Raw genomic sequence first — 20,657 nt, 5'->3', positions numbered from 1 at the left:
AGGCGTCCCGGAGGAGCGCGCGGGCCGCCGCCCCCGCCCCTGCGGGCTCCGGCCGGGAAGCCCCTGGTTGGGCGGCGGGCGGACGCTGGCCCAGGCGCCCGCTCGGCGCGCGGGGACGCGAGCTGCCCCGGAGGCCCGCTCTTCAGAGCCGGACCCGGGGCCTGCGCGGCGGCCTGGGGCGGGCAGGGCGCGCCGCTGGGCCGTCGGTGTCTTAGAAGTAAGTTACCGCCGGAAGCGCGGGGCGAGAGCGGCGTGCGTTCCGGGTCACTGCGCGGAGCGCCCGGAGCCCGTGGGCCTGCGCCCCCCAGGTGGGGGGTCCGCGGGGGAAGAGCGAGCGCCGCTCGGGTCGCTGATTGGAAACGCGCGATGCGCCTGCATGCGTGGGGGAGGGGGGACCTTGGAAAAAGTGTTGTTTACTGTTTTCCACCCCTAGCCGCGCCCTCCCCTCTGTCTCCTTTCTTCGTTTCCCATTTTTCTCTCTTCTGGCTCCTCTTTGCTCACGTGCGGTCGCTTGGAGATTCTGCATGTGAATGGAGGCCTGGGGAGTGCTAAGAGAGATGCTGTCAAGGGAATTTGGTAGCGCGCTCCAGGCACGTTGGGAGGGAGAAAATCAACTCTGTTCCCCCTGCTAGGCTTTCCTGGACGGCGGTGGTATCCAGGTGGTTTTATTTCTCCTTCTGTTCTAAACTTCTTGTAAGGCAACACTGAGTGAAGAGAAGTGTAATAAACATACACTAAACATACAACAGTTTACATGGAAGAAAGAGGTAAGGTAGGAACCAAATCAGGAGAAACAAGGCCCTTCCGAAGAACTGATTTAATTGGTATCCAACCAGTTAATTATGGTTGGTCTAATGAAGAGGTGGAACGATGCGGGGAAGAAGGCCCAGAAATCACAGCTGATGGAAAGAGAAATAAAAAATAATTACGTAGCCTTATTTGTCAAATCTACCTGCCAAAAGCTAAGATTATTGCCGTTTGGGAGGACTCGTAAAGTCCACTTAAGGCCCACCGAAGCTGTCAGTAACTAAGAAAAAAACTGCCAGTGACTGAAATGAGGAAAAAAAGAAAAAAACCGGAGTCTTCTAAGTGTGGTTTCTAAACACTTTTGTGACAACTGCTCAGATTGGAGGAGTACAGAAAGTAATACATAAATCTCATGCAGAAACTTTTTGAAAGCTGGCAGCAAAATTTATTACTAATTTCTTGTTTGATGATCAGACGTCTGCTGAACTTGTTATATACCGTTTGATCAAAAGCAGCAAACCGGGCTGAGACACGCAGCAAACAGCTCTAGGCAGTGTACAGTCGGTCCTCGTTATTTGCACATTCCATGTCAGCGAATTCACCTGCTCACTGCAATGTATTTGTAATCCCTGAATCAGTATCCAAGGGTTCGTGGACGTGCACAGTGAAAAATGTGACTTGCCTGACAGGCACTACTGAGGTGAAAGGAGACGACACTCCGCCTTGTTATATCAGCTCTTGCGCTGTAAACAGATGTGCTTTCCACAGTACATACAGTGTCATGTTTTTAGCAATTTTGTGCTTTTTACTGGTGGCTTTCGTGTTTTAAGTGCCTCCACACCCCCACCCCAGGCGTAGAGCTGCTGTCTAGTATTCCTAAGCAGAAGAAGGCTGTGTTCTTTGTGGAGAAGACGTGTGTCCTGCATCGGGTTGGTTTAGGGTTATCATTAGTGCTCTGGGCCGTGATGAGGTCAGTGCTGATAAATCAACAGTACATTAAATAAGATGTCTAAACTGGAACTCACATAAACAAAGTGAGGTATCGGTCAGTTGACGAAAATGTGACCGCAGGATCTTAGGAACCTAACCCTGCGCTCCTCCAGGAGAAGTTTAGCGTTCCCGGTGACTTTATAGAACACAGCTGCCTCAGATAATAAGAATCGACTGTACTAAAGGACACGTCTAAATGTTACCCGCATTTTTTAAAATCTCATCTCGTCGCCTGCTTTAGATTCCATTATCTGTTGTTGTGAGTCGTCCTTTGGAAATACCTTCCATCCTTGCCTTCTCCCTCCACTTTACATATCTAACCCACAGCCGTGCTCAATTCACTGCATGCATGAGGAAAACATAACACCTTGCTAACTCTGAAAAGAGCTCCCTGGGTTCCTCACCCCCCTCGCACTAACTTCCCTGATCTGTTCACCCTGCCCTCTTCAACAGCTGTTTCACCTCTTCTAAACCTGACAGTACATCCCCAGTCCTTGCTGTGTTGCTTCTTGAGATGATAGATGGAATCAGAAATCTGTAACAGCTTTGGCCCATGCCCACTTTGCATATACTAACCTTCCTCCATCTGAATACACTGCTAGCCTCCATAACTGGATGGATTGTCCAAATTCCTGTCCAAGACCAAAATTGCCACTTTTGCATTGAGTTCCATTTTACTCTTGGAATTGTCCTCGTTCCTTAGCAAATTTTCCCCTCTCAACTTGTTTTTGTCAACGTGTAAAGATTTTAATAGCTAAAATCTTGATCATATCTCCCTCCAAGTACTACCCCATTGCTCTGATCTGTTCTCCTATACAGAAGAACTTCATCTGCGCATCTGCTACTCTATCTTGAACCCACAAGTCAGACTTGATCCCCAGACTCCACTGAAACTAAGGCTCCGGATCCTCGGGAGCCTCCACGTTCTCAAATCCGACTTTCGTTTCTCAGTCTTCATCTCACTCCACCTGTCAGCAACATTTGACACAGCTGATGACTTACTGTCTTCCTCCTGAAGCCCGTTTTCTTGCCTGCCAGAATTCCATTCTGTATTTCTCTCTTGCTTCCTAAATGACTGTTACTTAGTACCCTTGCTGGTTCCCTCTTTTTCCAGACTCTAAATGCTGGAGTACCCCAGGATTCAGATCTCACAACTTGGACTGCTTCTCCTCTCTGTTCTTTCTCCCTCAGCAGCCCCATCCAGATCTCTGGCCAAATGAAACCCATGTTTGAATCTCCACCCACACCTTTCCCCTAAACACCAGACTTGCACTTAACTGCCTACTTTACAGCACTGCTTGAATGTCTAATAGGCATGGCAGATTTAATATAGTCTAAACCAGACTGTTAACACTCCTCCCACCCCACCCCCCAAAGAACTGTGATTTAGTGTTCCCTATTTCATGAAATGACAACTCCATTCTTCCAGATTAAAAACTTTGGAGTCGTCCTTGATTCTTTCACACCTCACATCCACTCCATCAGCAAATCCCACCAGCGCTATCTTAAAAATATACCCAGGGCTTCCCTGGTGGCGCAGTGGTTGAGAGTCCGCCTGCCGATGCAGGGGACACGGGTTCGTGCCCCAGTCCGGGAAGATCCCACATGCCGTGGAGCGACTGGGCCCGTGAGCCATGGCCGCTGAGCCTGCGCGTCCGGAGCCTGTGCTCCGCAACGGGAGAGGCCACAGCAGTGAGAGGCCCGTGTACCGCAATATATATATATATATATATATATATATATATATATGTAGATAGATAGATATACCCAGAGTCTGATCTCAGCTCACCACCTCCATCACAGCCACTCTGATCCAAACCGCCGTCTTCTTATACCTGGACAATAGCAAAGGCCACCGAGCTGATCTCCCACTTCTACACTTGCTTCCACGTCATCTACTCACTCATGGCAGCTGTCAGGGTGATCCCTTTGAAAGTCAACATCATTCCTCTCTTAAAGCCCACTGATGGCTTCCCATCTCAGAACAAAAGCCATGGTCTTCCATTCTTACCGTGGTCTGCAGGGCCCTGCGTAAGCCGCTGCCGCCCACATTACCTCTGGTTTCACATCCAGTATGACATTTTTGCGTGCTCGGTCTTTTCCCACCACTCCACCCTTCACTTCCCTCCACTGTACCAAGCACGTCTCTGTCTCAGGGCCTCTGCACGAGTACCCTCCTGCCTGAATGCTCTTCCCCTTGGCACCCACTTGGCTCACACTGTCACTTCTTCAGGTCTCTGCTCAAGTCTCTCATCAGAAAGGTCTGAGCTCTGAGAACTTTGTAAACAGCACCCCACCACCATCTCTCTCCCTTACCTTGCTCTGTTCTTCCTGTACCACTTGCCACGTAATATGTTGTGTATTTTGTTTATTGGTTGTCTCCCACTAGAATGAAGGTTCTGTGTGACATAATCAGATAAATATTTGGTGAGTGGAAGAATATTTACCCAGGCTTCCCTGGTGGCGCAGTGGTTGAGAGTCCGCCTGCCGATGCAGGGGACACGGGTTCGTGCCCCAGTCCGGGAGGATCCCACATGCCGTGGAGCAGCTGGGCCTGTGAGCTATGGCCGCTGAGCCTGCGTGTCCGGAGCCTGTGCTCCGCAACGGGAGAGGCCACAACAGTGAGAGGCCCGTGTACCGCAAAAAAAAAAAAAAACAACAACAAAAAAGAATATTTACCTACAAAAATATATACAAAGAAAATAGCAAAATATTATAATTCTCACGAAGAAAAAGATACGTGGGTTTATTTCTGCTTGCTCTCTTAAAGAATAGAATTATAAATTGAGTCCTGTTGTCACAAATTAAATGGGAGTAAAGCTGGATTATTCCTAATACTCGTAAAATATTGTAAAAGGTAACATTTGAAAATTTATATAAATTTGCATATATAGCAAATCTTATGCAAACTACTTGCATTTCTATTGAATGGGAGATCTCAAATTTGTGAATGAGCAGCAAGATCCATAATTCAGCCAATAAATTAACACGTATCAACCATTATGGGGGAGATCTATCAGCCAAAAGGCCATAGGTGACCCTGATTTTAGTGTGACCCTATTGGTGGAAGCAGAATCAGAAAGTCACATCATCAGGCCTCTAGTTGTAAAAGAGACTTTAAAAGATTTGCTAAAATTTTTAAAGGGTCACAAAATAAGAATACATTCTCTGAAATTTTTACCAAGTGCTTTTACTTTCTATCTTTTTTCTCTGTCCTTGCCCTTCTCTCAACTTGGCACAGTTTAGTGTTTAAAAGCATGGGTTTTGGAATCATAATGACATAATGTGGAGCTCTGGCTACATTATTGACTGACGAGCAGTGTAACCTTGGGCAGATTGCCAGAGTCTCAGAGGTTATGCTTCCTCATCCCTAAAATTGACTTGATAGGGTATAGGGCTGTTTGTAAAAAGTTAATGAACTTCCATAAATAATTTAGCAGCACGTGGCACATACATAACTCCACTGCTGGTGGATATCATTCATTCATTCAAAAAAAAAGCGTTACTGAGTTTCTGTGTATCATGTCTTGGGAACATTAGTATTAAGCAAATTCACTTGGTCTCTGCTCCTATGGAGTTTATGTTTTAACTAAGTGCAGTACATAACTAAAAGGAGACCCTTTGTGTTCTCAGATTTGTGATGTGAGGCTTTCATTCAACTATGTTGAAAAATAGCAAAAGTGCAACAAAAATTATGATTTAGGAAAGGGGAGTAAAAACTTCCAGGACAGCACCATATCAGTATATGGTATATCCTTCTAAGCTGGGGTAATAGTGTAAATAATGGAATCAGCAGGTCCTGGGATTCCCACCCTCCCCACACCCTCCCCCCCAGGATCCTTATTGACTCATGTATTCACAGTTGAGCTAAGTTCTGGATTTACAACTTGCCCGTTTGGGGTTTTTTTTTTTAAAGTTTCTCCCAGTGATAGATAACAAAGTGCAGCCAAGATTGAGAACTATACCCTAAACCCTTTGCCTCTGGGAAAACTTGAGCCTCGATTAAGCCAACTATTCACTTTCTCAGTACCTGAAAGCAGTTGCATGCTGCTGAAGGCTGTTGAGTGAACTTCTGAATAGACTGATTCCACTAAACTCTCACGATCACCAAATAGACGGACCCTCAGTACAGCCAGGCAGTCTTAGACATTTCTCTCTCCAACCCCCTCATCTACTCCAAAAGTTTCTCGAACTTCCACGCTCCTCTCACTGTGCTGCCTCCCCTTCACTTTCAGAAGACAGCACCTCCTTCCTCCCAAACTGAAGCCCCCAAATGGAAATGTCTTCCTGCCTCAAGATAGCCAAATTTACCTTCCTTCTACTTACTCAGCAATTTACTAAGAACCCACTAGTGCTGGGAATACATCAATGAACAATACAGACAAAAATCTACTCCCCTGGGGCTTATATTCGAGTGGGAAAAAACAAATAAGTGATATGGTAATTTGGAAAATAGTAAGTCCTATGGAGAAGAGTGGAGAATGATAGGGAGAACTAGATTAGGAATAATATTTTAGAGTGGTCATTGAGGTGACATTTAAGCAAAGACTTAAAGGTGATGAGAGAGAGGAGTGTTCCTGGAAAAGGAAACGGTGAGAGCAAATGTCCTGAAGCAGGACTGTGTCTGGCGTGTTCGAGAGCAATAAGGAAAGCTGTGTGTATTGACCAAGGGGAAAATTTGAGGAAATGAAGTCAAATAGTTTAAAGGAAGGGATGGGGGAGTAGGTGATGAAGGATCAAATAAGCCATTATGAGAAGACTGGCTTTTATTCTGAGACAGATGAGAAGCCATTGGGGAGTTGAGCAGAGAAGTGACACTGGCTACTGTGTTGAGAATAGTCTTTATGACAAGGAAGTATGCAGAGAAACTAGTTAGGATGCTACTGCATTGTCCAAAGGTCACTGTTTCAAAACAGGAGTTAAGCCTCATCTCGTAAGACCATTTCCTTCACATATGCTTTCCAGCCTTCCACTTTAAGGAACTAGAACAAGAAGAGAAAAGTAAATCCAGCAATAGCAGAAGGAAGGAAACAATGAAGGTTACAGGAGAGATAAACGATATAGACAATAGAAAACAGTACAGTCAATGAAACCAGAAGTTGGTTCTTTGAAAAGATCAATAAAATTAACAAACCTTTAAATAGAATGACCAAGAAAAAAAGAAGATCCAAATTACTAAAATTAGGAAAAAATGGGGATATTATTACCAACCATATAGAAATAAAAAGAATTATAAGAAAATACTATTGGGCCTCCCTGGTGGCGCAGTGGTTGAGAGTCCGCCTGCCGATGCAGGGGATACGGGTTCGTGCCCCGGTCTGGGAGGATCCCATATGCCGCGGAGCGGCTGGGCCCGTGAGCCATGGCCTCTGGGCCTGCGCGTCCGGAGCCTGTGCTCCGCAACGGGAGAGGCCACAACAGTGAGAGGCCCGCATACCACAAAAAGAAAAAAAAAAAAAATACTATTAACATTTGTATGCCAACCAATTTGATGACCTAGATGAAGTGTACAGATTCCCAGAAACAAAGTACCACAACTGACTCAAGAAGAAATAGAATAGACTTAACAACGTTACAAGTAAGAATATTCAATGAGTAATCAAAAAACTTCCAACAAAGAAAAGCTCAGAATCATATGGCTTCACTGGTGACTTCTATCAAACATTTGAAAAAACACCACCGGTCCTCAAACTCTTAGAAAAAATAGAGGAAGAGAGAACCTCTTCCTCTAGGCCAGCATTACCTTGATAACAAAGCCAGACAAAGACATCACAAGAAAATAAAACTACCAACGTAGTCCCTAATGAATATAGATACAAAGTGTCCCTAATGAATATAATACAAAAGTCCTCAACAAAAGTAACCCAGCAGCATGTTTAAATGATTACATACCATGACCGACTGGAATCCACAAAATTATGAGTGCTAATAAATTTAGCAAAGTCACAAGGTACAGGATCAACAAAAACCAGTTTTCTTTCTATACACTTGCAATTAACATTCCAAAAAATAACACAATTCCATTTACAATAGCATCGATTAAAATACTATGAAATAAGTTTAAATGAGACATAAACTACATTGAAAACTACAAAACATTGTTGAAAGAAAGCTACAAAACATTGAAAACTACTTACAAAATACTAAAGACCTAATTAATGGAAAGACATTCCCTGTTCATATTTTGGAAGACTTAATATTGTTTGGATGCCAAACTGATCTACAGATTCATTGCAATCCCTATCAAAGTTCCAACTATGGTTTTTTTTTGCAGAAATTGACAAGTTGATCCTAAAATTTGTATAGAGTTACAAGGGACCCCAAAACAATCTTCAAAAAGAAGAAAGTTGGAGGACTCATACTTTCTGATTTCAAAGCTTACTACAAAGCTACAGTCATCAGCACAGTGTGGTATTGGTGGAAGGTTAGATTGATAAGTCAGTATAATAGAATTGAGAGCCCAGAAATAAACCCATACATGTGTGTTAAATTGATATTTGACAAAGATGTCAAAACATCACTGGTGCAAGATGGAAGGGATATGGGAACAGATGTAGATGTATAACTGATTCATTTAGTTATAAAGCAGAAACTAACACACCATTGTGAAGCAATTATACTCCAATAAAGTTTAAAAGAAAAGATAATTTCAAAGCAACTGAAGTTTATATAGCAATTTTGCATCCTTTTTCACTTAACGAATAAAAAAAATCACTGGTGGAAGACTAGTATTTTCAGTAAATGCTGCTGAGAAAATTGTATATCCACATGCAAATTAATCCGTTTGAACCCTTACACCATATAAAAACATTAACTCAAAATGTAAGAGGGCAACTATACAAGTCTTAAAATATCGGGGGTATATCTACATGACTTTGGATTTGGCAATGTTATTCTTAGATATGACATCAGAAGCACGAGTAACAAAATGAAAAGTAGATAAATGGATTTCATCAAAATTTAAAACTTCTGTGCATCAAATGACACTATCAAGAAAAAGCCCACTGAGTGGGAGAAATATTTGCAACTCATATACATGATGAGAGTCTATTACCTTAAATATATAAATAACTCTCATAAAGTCATCAATAAAAAACCACCCAACTGGGCTTCCCTGGTGGCGCAGTGGTTGAGAGTCCGCCTGCCGATGCAGGGGACACGGGTTCGTGCCCCGGTCCGGGAAGATCCCACATGCCGCAGAGCGGCTAGGCCCGTGAGCCATGGCCACTGAGCCTGCACATCCGGAGCCTGTGCTCCACAATGGGAGAGGCCACAACAGTGAGAGGCCCGCGTACTGAAAAAAAAACAAAACAAAACAACAACCCAACTTTAAAATGATCAAAGTACTTGAATAGACATTTCTCCAAGGAAGATATTTTAATGGCCAACAGTATATGAAAAGATGCTCAATATCATGCTATTAAGGAAATATTAATACAAATCAAAACCACAATGAGGGCTTCCCTGGTGGCACAGTGGTTGAGAATCTGCCTGCTAACGCAGGGGACACATGTTCGAGCCCTGGTCTGGGAAGATCCCACATGCCGTGGAGCAACTAGGCCCGTGAACAACTGCTGAGCCTACGCGTCTGGAGCCTGTGCTCCGCAACAAGAGAGGCCGCGATAGTGAGAGGCCCGCGCACCGCGATGAAGAGTGGCCCCCACTTGCCACAACTAGAGAAAGCCCTCGCACAGAAACGAAGACCCAACACAGCCCTAAATAAATAAATAAATAAATAAATAAATAAAACCTACAATGAGATACCACATCACACCCACTAGAATGACTATAATTAAAAATCAAACCGGTGTTGACAAGGATGTGGAGAAATTGGAAGCCTCATAAATTGCTAGTGGGAAAGTAAAATGGTGCAGCTGCTATGGAAAACTGTTTGGTGGTTCTTCAGAAGTTTAAACGTAGGATTACCTTATGACTCAGCAGTTTCTACTCGTAAATATATACTCCAGAGAAAGGAAAACAGGTATTCAAACAAAAGCTTATACTTGAATGTAGCCAAATAATGACCAAAAGTGGAAACATCCAAAGTGTCCATCAACATGTGAATGGATAAATTGTGGTATATACATACAATGGAATATTATTGAGCCATAAATAGGAGTGATGTACTGATACAGCGTACAACATGGATCAACCCTGAAAAACCTGCCAAATGAAAGAAGCCAGACACACACAAAAAAAACCACATAAGATTCTGATTCCGTTGGTGTGAAATGTCTAGAATAAGCAAATCCATAGAGATAGATCAGTAGTCACCAGGGACTAGGGAGACATAGGATTGGGGAGTTACTGCTTGATAGGGAGTTTCTTTGTTGAGTGATGAAATGTCCAAATTTATACAGTGCTGATGGTTTCAGATGTGAATGTACTGGAAGTCACTGAATTGTATATTAAAATGGTGAATTTTATGTTGTAAATTTTACCTCAATTTAAAAAAACAGAAACAAAGAATTGGTGCCTCCCCTCTCTATTTTCTTTCCAAGCACTCTGTCTACTCCCATGGCCTCTGTGTATAGTTACCACCTATACACAGATGGCTCACGAATTTGTATCTCTAGCTCAGATCTTTTTTCTAAGTTCCAGGCCTGAATATCCAACTACTTACTTACCTAACACCACCACATGAAAGCTTCAAATGCATCGTTGAAATGTAGAAAACCGAGATCATTCCCTGGCCTTTCAAACTGGGTCATCTTTGAATGTTCCCTATCAGTAAAGGTTAAAAATAGCTCACACTCATTGAGGGTTCACCTCGTGTTAGGGCTGAAATAAGTGCTTTACATCCATCAGTTCATTCAGTCCTCATAAGAACCTCATATGTTATCTGCTTTTCATACAGAGAAAATTGAGAGGTCAAATAACTTGTGGATATAACACACCGTGCAAGTAAAGCTAACTTTGAGCAAAGGCATCCTGACTTCTCTCTTTTTTTTTTTTAATTAACTTATTTATTTTTTTTTTTGCTGTGTTGGGTCTTCACTGCTGCATGCGGCCTTTCTCTAGTTGTGGTGAGCAGGAGCTACTTTTCGTTGTGGTGCACGGGCTTCTCATTGCGGTGGCTTCTCCTCGTGGAGCTCAGGCTCTAGGCACTCGGGCTCAGTAGTTGTGGCTCGCAGGCTCTAGAGTGTAGGCTCAGTAGTTGTGGCGCACGAGCTTAGTTGCTCTGCGGCATGTGGGATCTTCCAGGACCAGGGATTGAACCCGTGTCCCCTGCATTGGCAGGCGGATTCTTAACCACTGTGCCACCAGGGAAGTCCCATCCTGGCTGCTCAAAGTCTATGTTCTTAAACTAGGGCAAATAGTTGGCTAAAGTCACAGAGATAATAAAAGCAGGAGGGCTGTGGCATTTGGGCCCTAGAAAATACCCTCTCATCCACTACACCATGCTACCTCGAAATGAATTAAAGCAGAATTTTCAAGTGTGAGCTGGGAGTAGTCAAGACCCTTTCAAAAGATCTCTGAAGTCAAAACTTGTCATACTAATAAAGCATTATTTGACTTTTTCACTCTCTTTTCTGAGTGTACAGTACAGTTTTCCTGAGGCTACATGACAAGTGTTATTGCAAAAGACTGAGTGCAAAGCAGATGTGAGAATACAGCTGAGTTCCACGGAGGCAGATATTAATGAGACTCACAAAGGTGTAGACAAAGCCACTCTGTGTTTTGAAAAATACAGTTATTTTCCTAAAAATATTTATGTTAACATGTAGTTTATTATTTTAAATGAATTAATAAACATTTTAGAATGTTCTTAGTTTTAATTTCTAACATGGTAAATCTCAACAGATAAAACCCACATAAACGAAAGTTCTTTGGAGTCCTCAATAATTTTTAAGGATGTAAAGGAGTCTTGAGACCACAAAGTTTGAGAACTACCAAACTAAAGAATTACTTTCAGGGACTTCCCTGGTGGCACAGTGGTTAAGAACCCGCCTGCCAATGCAGGGGACACAGGTTCAAGCCCTGGTCCAAGAAGATGCCACATGCCACAGAGCCACTAAGTCCACGAGCCACAACTACTGAGCCCACATGCCACAACTACTGAAACCCGCATGCCTAGAGCTCGTGCTCCACAGCAAGAGAAGCCACCACAATGAGAAGCCTGCACACCGTGATGAAGAGTAGCCCCCGCTCGCTGCAACTAGAGAAAGCCCACGTGCAGCAACAAAGACCCAATGCAGCCAAAAATTAAATAGATAAATAAAAATTAATTAATTAAAAAGAAAAAAAAAAGAATTACTTTCAGACAAGAGACAGTCATGTCACTTGGGCCTCCATCCCCCTTTCTGTGTTCCTCACATAAACAGAAGAGATTCCATGGGGGAATCTGTGGCTTCTCCCTCAAGACTAAAATCTTGAGAACTCTTTTCTAGACTAGAGCAGTATTTTCCAAAATGTGGTACGTATAGAAAGTTATTTGAGATGCTACTATCCCACCGTCAGCCCATTTCTACTCCCTGTGCACAAATCTGTGTACAGCCCCCTCTGTTCAGTAAATAGCCCCCCAGGGTGCCAGCAGATGTGACGGGGCTCCCTGTAGGCAGAGCGCATGCTTCTCTAGGGCCCATGCGCCATCAGGGCAAGTCCAGGATGACGGAGTAACTGATGTTTGTAATCTGCTGTGGCCAGAAGGGCACCTGATTCTGGTTTTCCATTTACAATACTGATTTTTAAAGTTTCCTTTTGAGATCAATTTAAGTTTAAAAACTGAGTTGATTTAAAGAAAAGTGTTAGGGAAAAATGTTATATATTATGTGAATATGACAGTAAAGAAAATTAGATATTCTGTGAATATGGCAAAATTTGTTAAGTGAGGGAAGTTTGAGAAACGCTGCTCTAAAGCGAATCACTGATCTGTCGGGGGTGGGTCTTTAGATAGTTGTTGGGATCTGAGAAAAATAGGGCAAGACTTGAGGTACCTTCACACCCGTACTCTAGGGGAGATACCGAAGGAAGAGAGCTCTGCGCTAACAGTGAAAGATCAAAGCCCTTTACTTTGGCGTTTGTGGGGATTTCTAGCCTCTAGTTATTCCTTCCCCCAACGACACCTGCTTATCAGTATGTTTCGTTCACTTACACAAAGCTTGTGTTCATCCCCTGAGTCTACCACTACTCAGCCATGGTGCAGACTTAATTACCCCTTAAAGGGCCACGTCATATCATATCTGATAAGGATTGATATCCAGAATATATAGGGAGTTTTCTACAACTCAACAGCAAAGAAATCTGATTTTAAAATGGATTAAGGACTTGAAGGAAATATACACACTGCCAATAAGCACATGAAAAGGTAGGCAACATGACTAAGCATTAGGAAATGCAAGTCAAAACAACAGCAAGATACTATCTCACACCCAGCAGGATGTCTATTATTAAAAAATTATTAAAAAAAAACAAGAAAACAGAAAATAAAAAGCATTGATGAGGATATGGAGAAACTGGAGGCCTTGTGCCTTGCTTGTGGGAATGTAAAATTGTGCAGCCACTATGGAGATTCTGCAAAAAATTAAAAATAGAATTACCATATGATCCAGCAATTCCACTTCTGGGTTTATGCCCCAACGAAAGCAGGAACTCAGACAGATATTTGTTCATCAATATTCACAGAAACAATGTCTGCAAAGGCAAAGGATGGAAGCAACCCAGTGTCTATTCATATATATGGATTTTTAAGAACGATACACACACACACAGAGGAAGGCACTTAAAAAGGAAGGCACTTCTGACACACACTACAACATGGATGGACCTTGAAGACATTATGCTAAGAGAAATAAGCCAGTCACCAAAGGACAAATGTATGATTCCAGTTAGATGAAGCAGCTATTGTAGTCAAATTCATAGCGAAAGAAGGTAGAATAGAGGATACCAGTGGCTGAGGAGAGGGGGTAAGGGAGAGCTGTGTTTTTATGGGTACCGACTTTCAGTATGGGACAATGAAAAACTTCTGGAGGTGGGTGGTGGTGATGCTTGTGCAACAGTGTGAATTTACTTAATGCCACAGAATTGTACACTTTAAAATGGTTTGAACGATAAAATTTATGCTATGCTTATTTCACCACAATCTTTAAAAAACACAATGTGAGGAATTATTACCCACAGAACTTAAAGTACAATCTGAATCATAATACTATGCATCTCATGTGAAATGGATAATCAGACATATAGCACAAGTGACCCCAATATACCAACCCATCCCTGCTCACAAAACCACAATATTCAATGTAATTTGCATGGTATTGTCTACTCATATGTAAGCCCGTTTACTCACAGACTAAAATTGTAGTCTGACGGAACATTGCTTCTGGGTTCACATTTTAGACTTGACTTTTCTTCTGCAGCCCTGGTAAGATTACAGTAAAGCAGGCTGGATCCAAAAAGGAAGCACTCTGTTTTACCGGGAAGTTACCCCAACACAGAAGCAAACAGTTATCCAACCAGTATACGGGGCAACACCTCTTGGTGAGGGAGTGAAAGTACTGTGGTGACAGCGCTCAGGACTTAACCTGTTCAGGTACCTGGTTTATCCAGATCGTTCTGCAATGCAAACTTTGCCAACTTCTTTTTGCATAACAGTATAAAACCTTAAGAGAAAGCTGATTCATATTTTGAAAAATTCATCATTTTATCTACTTTTTACCAATTACTCTTTTCTTATGAACAAATGGTATTTATTTTTAAATTTTTAAAAAATGTTAGGAACTACATAATCTAGCAACATTTCTCCAAAAAAGGAGAGCTTATTGCTGCCCCTAAGCCTTCTGTTTTGCCCTTCAGTTATTATCTGCCTTTGAGACAAAGCAGAGGGAAAGCCTAAAAGTGGTTTCTTGGGGCCCTTTTAGTCTCTTAAATTTTAGAGAGATTACACCATTTCGGGGTCTTTAGTGAAGCAAGATTTGCTTATAAGACTCTGGTGAACTCTAGAGGCCTCTGATAGATTGTGCAATGATTTCTTGTTAAAGTAGGGTTTCTACAGATCCTGCAGCAAGCAAGCACCACCCCTGTCAACACTCTCCCGACAGGACATCACTTCTGCAAAACCTTCTGCAAAACCTTCCAAATATGCATATACAGGTATTTTGTTCAGAATTTGAATTCCTGGGATATTGGTAGATTAAGGGAGTCACAGGCATACAGTGTAATCCAACTTAGGATAGAGTTAACATGGTACCCAGCTTTTCATGCAGTGTTTAAGGAAATGTTATGATGATATCACTCATGTCAATGTCCAATATTTCCTAATGAATCAAGCTTCATTTCAAGGCTGTATGACTTCTGTAGGAATATCCTTTAAAGCTCACCGTTGACCTGTGTTATGTGCATTTAGGCCACTGCAGTAAACACACGGCAGCAGGGAGCACCCTTGGCACACACGAGCGGGTCTCTGTCCTTGCAGCCCAGCCCAGGAGGGACATATGACTCCATCGGCACGGCTCCAAACTTCTATCAGTGTTGACTGTTTGCCAGGTGGTATAGCACCAAATTCTCTCCTTTAAAAAGGTTGTTTTCCCATCTGGCTTTCATCCTTTCTTGCATCACAAAAGTATACTTCTAGAAAAAGGAATATTCATCAGCTATATCAAAAAAGACAGGCCATCTTAAATCAACATCTAAAAAGATTAAATTTTGTTTGCAAAATTCTAAAACAGATTTTTGATGTTTTCTACATGAAAGCTACTTTCCTGTTCGAAGGAATATTGACCTGTTTATATACTGAATAGATTTACCTATGGAACCCTACAAATAGAATAGCCCTCTGTGGCAAAGAGGCTTTCTGCCAGTATCTTTTCTCCTTTTCTTACTCAGTAGAACCCTTGGTTTGTAGTGGAACCCATCTCTGTCCAGAAGACTGTATTTCCTCACTTCCCTGTAGCTTGATGTGGTCATGTGACCGTCTGTCGAATAGGAAATAAGCAGAAGCTGTGCAAGGAACTTACAGGAAATCCTTAAAGAGAAGGGGCTATTCTCCCTCTCTCCTTCCTCTGGCACAACATGAATGTGATGGCCGGAGCTTGAACAGCCATCTTGAACTATGAAGTGGAAGCCACGTGCTAAGGATGACAGAGCAAAAAGAAGCAGCCTGGTTTCCTGGCACCGTGGACAGGCATATCAGCCCAGGAGAGACTACCGCCAGATTTTTACATGGGAGAGAAAGTAATCTGCTATTTTGGTAAGCCACTGTAATTCTGCATTCCTTGTTGCTCATAGCTAAAGTCTAACTCAACTCTCGAATATGGAAAGAAATTCTCTTCTTTTGAGAATATATCATAATGTGCTCTAAGTTGTTTAATTTAGGCTGATGGTGGCATCTTCATTTGATGGAGGAATTCAAATCTGAATGAGGTCCCCGTAGTAAAAAAAAATTAATAACAATACAGCTCACTTTGATTTCTCTCTCTGAGGGTGTCAGTACCTTCACTGTGATGTTCACTTCCTCTGAAAGAATAACATGTTCTGACAAGTGGAAATTGGTTATCTAAAGCAAATACCTTGCTACTTTAAATCTGCTAAAAAACAAACTGTATTCATTTTCAATTCCTGTGTCTAAAGCAATTGTGGAAAATTTATGTTGCAATGAATTCAGAAGATTAATGTTGAATTAATAGTAAGTGAATTTTGTACTGAGGATGGGTTGCTTCTAGAGTGCTGCTAATTTATTTCTTGACCTAGACGGTGGTTGCTTACATATTTGCTTTATATTTATCCATTAAACTGTACATATGTTTATGTACTGTTCTGTGTTATATATTTCATAATAATAAAGGATTAAAGACGTGAATGTTGTGATTTCTTTTAAAAATACACCTTTCACTTGTTTTGAAGCAAATGTTTTGTTTTGTTTAATATTTATTTACTTACTTTGGCCGCACCGGGTCTTAGTTGTGGCACGCGGGATCTTTTTAGTTGTGGCATAAGAACTCTTGGTTGCAGCCTGCATGTGGGATCTAGTTCCCTGACCAGGGATTGAACCTGGGGCCCCTGCATTGGGAGCGCAGAGTCTTAGCCACTGGGCCACCAGGGAAGTCCCACAAATACTTTGTTTTTGATGAAACAATGTAAAATATAAAATTCATATTATTGTCAGCAAATTTCCCAATAAAAATGTATTGCTTTGATTAACAATTTTTATCAAATATATGTGGTATTTTCATTGAAACCATCCAGTAGTTTAACTAAGGATAATTCCAGAAAATTATCACTTTCTGTATATAACATCCACTTTAGCCAAACCCTTTAATAAATAGGATCTAGCTGAAAGATAACCATCTCACATCTTTAGTAGAACAAACCTAGAATGAATGAATGGCTAGATTAGATTTTTTAAACTTCCAGGAGCATTCTAAGACATATTTCTGTAAAAAAAATATAGCATAGTAAAAGAGCATTGGTCTCCACTAGTGTGTTTGGACAAGGCACTTAAGTTTTTGAGTTTTAGTTCGCTCTATCTATAAAAGAGGTATGATAATCCCTGCCCTCCTAGATGTATGAAAGACTACTGAACAAGCATTTTATAAACCTGTTATTATTAACATACAGATTTGATTTAACATGGTTATGGCCCAGATTGATCCAAGTTCTCTGAGGCTTTATGTGCCAGCAGAGGGGATGTGTTAGTTGAGTTAAGCAATACTAGCTGCCTTCGCAGGCATTCTGACTTCTCAGGGAATTAGCACTACACAGATGTACTCCTCCATCATCCTAATCCAGTGTGAGTCAGGAGGGTCTCTGTGGTGGCTCTCCTACAATTGTGGGACGTGGGATGCTTACATTTCACAACTCTGCCGTCTTAAAGTCCTTTACTTCCAGCTCTACTGATGGGAAAGAGAAGATGGAGAACTCACACCTGCCCATTATGGTTCTGGACTGAAAGAGTCATGTGTCCTTCCCCCCAGAGTCCTCAGGCCAGAACTGTTTCTGTAGCCCCATCCCAGCTGCAGGGGACCACAGGTACTTAAAACACTCTCTCACAAGAAGCAACTTACAAGGAAGCTACTTGATTTAAAGCCAGGATTCTTAATATCAAGTCCATGGAATGGCTTTAAGGGGTCTGAGAATCCCATTAGATTTTACACAAAAATCTGGACTTGTGTTGTGATGTTTATTTTCCTAGGAAGAGGATCCATCTCTTTCTTTGGTCTCAAAAAAAAAGTAAAGAATTACTGATTTAAGGCAATAGGTAAGGGGAGAAAACTGTGGAATCGGCTGCTATCCTTTCTTTTAAATTTAATATTGCCTACAGTTTACTGCCTACTTAGTATAGAAGACACACGGACAGTAGAGGTTCCACGCACAGTGGATGGCTAGTTGTTACACCAGGCATTTTTCATATGCTACCTTTAATCTTCACATTCACCTCGAAGGCAGATATTCTCATCCCCTTTGTGCAAATAGGGAAACTGAAGCTGAGCGGGGCCCTGTGAGGTTCCCAGGCACCGAGACCCTCTTGCCCCCCATTTCTTGTAGGCAAGACTCCAGCCTCCATGACCTCCCCTGAGTTCCAAAGGGCAGATTATGGAACAGTTGCTAATCAGGGGGGAGCAGCCAAGAAACCACCTGAGGCAAGACTGAAGGGGCCAGAGAAGCTCATCAAGACGAGGAGACCACCTGAGATGAGGTTAAGGGAGCACACGCCCTGCGCACTTCCCACCCTGAGTCATGGTTATAAAGACCCTCATCAAATCCTCTGGGGCGGGGACACACAGGTTTTCAAGGCAGAAGCCGGTGTGGCCCCCTTTGCCTGGCAAAGTAATAAAGCTGTCCTTTTCTACTTCACCCAAAACTCTGTCTCCGAGATTTGATTCTGCACCCGTGTGCAGAGAGGCTGAGCTTTCAGTAACAAAACTAAGAAGCATAAAGATCACATAATATGCCTCAGATCACATAGCTAGTAAATGCAAGGCATGTGTGTGAACCCAGGACTGTTTAGCTTCAAAGTCCTCATATCACACTGGGCAATTTAGGTGTTTATCATCCATTGTGAATGAGACATAAAAGACAATATGGCCTGAACATATTCATAATTTTATTTTCCTGCAAACTGAACAAACCAGACAAAATACCAGTCTTTAGCAGAAATGTCATAGAAATTTCTGTGGTTGAATTGACAAGACTCCAACATTGATGAAGATCTGTTGTGTACACAACTGACTACAGATAGAAAAAGATAAAATAGCAAAGAAGAGTGAAAGAATTTCTACCTGATTCATATTTAAATAGAGAGATGGACAGATAAATAGAAATATGTGCTTAATGCTTTTCTGATTTTTAGATAACTTTTATTATTTTTTAAAATTTATTTATTTATTTAGCTGTGCTGGGTCTTAGTGGCAGCATGCGGAATCTTTTAGTTGTAGCATTCAAACTCTTAGTTGCGGCATGTAGGATCTAGTTTCCTGACCAGGGATCAAACCCTGGCCCCCTGCATTGGGAGCACAGAGTCTTAGCCACTGGACCACCAAGGAAGTCCCTGATTTTGAGATAACTTTGCAAATAATTTTCAGTAGTTGCATTTAGTTGATGAGAACTTTTTTTATTCTTTCTAGATTTTTTTCTGAATTTTCTAAATTTTCATTTTAAATATAAAAAGTCATTTAGAAATATTAAACATGTCCCTGAAGTATCTAGAGTGACTCATGATCCACTCAGCCACTTCTGAGAGCATTGTAGAGTTGGCACCCTGGAGCATTTTTGGCAATAGAATCTGGATTTTTTTTTTTTTCTTGCAAACAACAAAAACCAACTCTGGCTATAATAAGCAAAATGGAATTTATTGGAAGAGCTTAGAGAATTCCTGGAAAGCTGGGTCCCCCAGCTTGGACAAAGAATAGGAACCAAGTTGATCTCCAGGGTCAGGAAGCAAGTTGCTCCCCAGGGTCGAGGGTCAGGAAGCGAAGGTTTTGCAGCAGTAACATTTTGTCAACTTGTAACTGTTCTCATACCCATGCTTCACTGCTTCAAAGTCTCAAAGAAGTCTAAATATCCAATCCTCCATCATAGGCTCAATACCCCTCTCCCTGCTATTTCCCCACCCCTGCAGCCTTTTTTTCCTATAAGGGAAAGAAGCCACTTCCTCCAAAAATGACACACGATAAAGGGTTCTCAAAAAAGAGACTGGGATGCCAAATAGGACAGCCAAACAATAACTAACTGCCCCCACTACAACCAGCCATCCCCAGCTCACTGACACAAGCCTCTTTGTGTACAAATTTTAGAAAAGGAAATTAAAAAGTGAAATGTTGTAGTCAAATTTCGTAGTTACCTATGCTAAATGAAAATATAATAAATGTATTCTATAAAATAATATATTAATTTGGAAATACCACTCATCTCTTAATCACTGCTGTTTCTTTCCCAATACTTATCAGAGGAACAAAAGCTGAGTAGAGAGAGGTCTTTTTTTTTTTTTTGCTGTACGTGGGCCTCTCACTGTTGTGGCCTCTCCCATTGCGGAGCACAGGCTCCGGCTGCGCAGGCTCAGCGGCCATGGCTCACGGGCCCAGCCGCTCCGCGGCATGTGGGATCTTCCCAGACCGGGGCACGAACCCGTGTCCCCTGCATCGGCAGGCGGACTCTCAACCACTGCGCCACCAGGGAAGCCCGAGAGAGGTCTTTTAAAAGAATAGTGTAGGAATTCCCTGGCGGTCCAGTGGTTAGGACTCGGTGCTTCCACTGCTGTGGCCCTGGTCCGGGAATTAAGACCCCACAAGCCACGCAGCATGGCCAAAAAAAAGAATAGGATTGATTATACCAAAGGAAGTACAATAAGGAAAAGAACTTGTGAATAGTTAATAACAAAAGTAAGAGGTAGATAGAAAACAGAAGTAAGGGATGAAGAGACAGACCCTGCAGAGGAAAAGGGAGGGAGGCTGTAGAGGGACACATCGGTGCAAGTCTTCAGCAAC

The 20,657-nt window shown here is 42.2% G+C and overlaps 1 long non-coding RNA gene across 1 annotated transcript; it reads left to right on the top strand.

The window, feature by feature from the left end:
- The first annotated feature begins 82 nt into the window (after window positions 1-82).
- Window positions 83-18,307, top strand: LOC308613433. The gene is made up of 3 exons (XR_014015251.1): window positions 83-217; window positions 17,549-17,703; window positions 18,220-18,307. It is a non-coding gene; the product is annotated as an uncharacterized lncRNA (long non-coding RNA).
- Window positions 18,308-20,657: the final 2,350 nt, after the last annotated feature.

This window comes from Mesoplodon bidens (genome assembly GCF_964165515.1).
Source record: "Mesoplodon bidens genome assembly, chromosome: 3".
Classification (NCBI taxonomy): domain Eukaryota; kingdom Metazoa; phylum Chordata; class Mammalia; order Artiodactyla; family Ziphiidae; genus Mesoplodon; species Mesoplodon bidens.
This window is presented reverse-complemented; position numbering and strand designations above follow the sequence as displayed.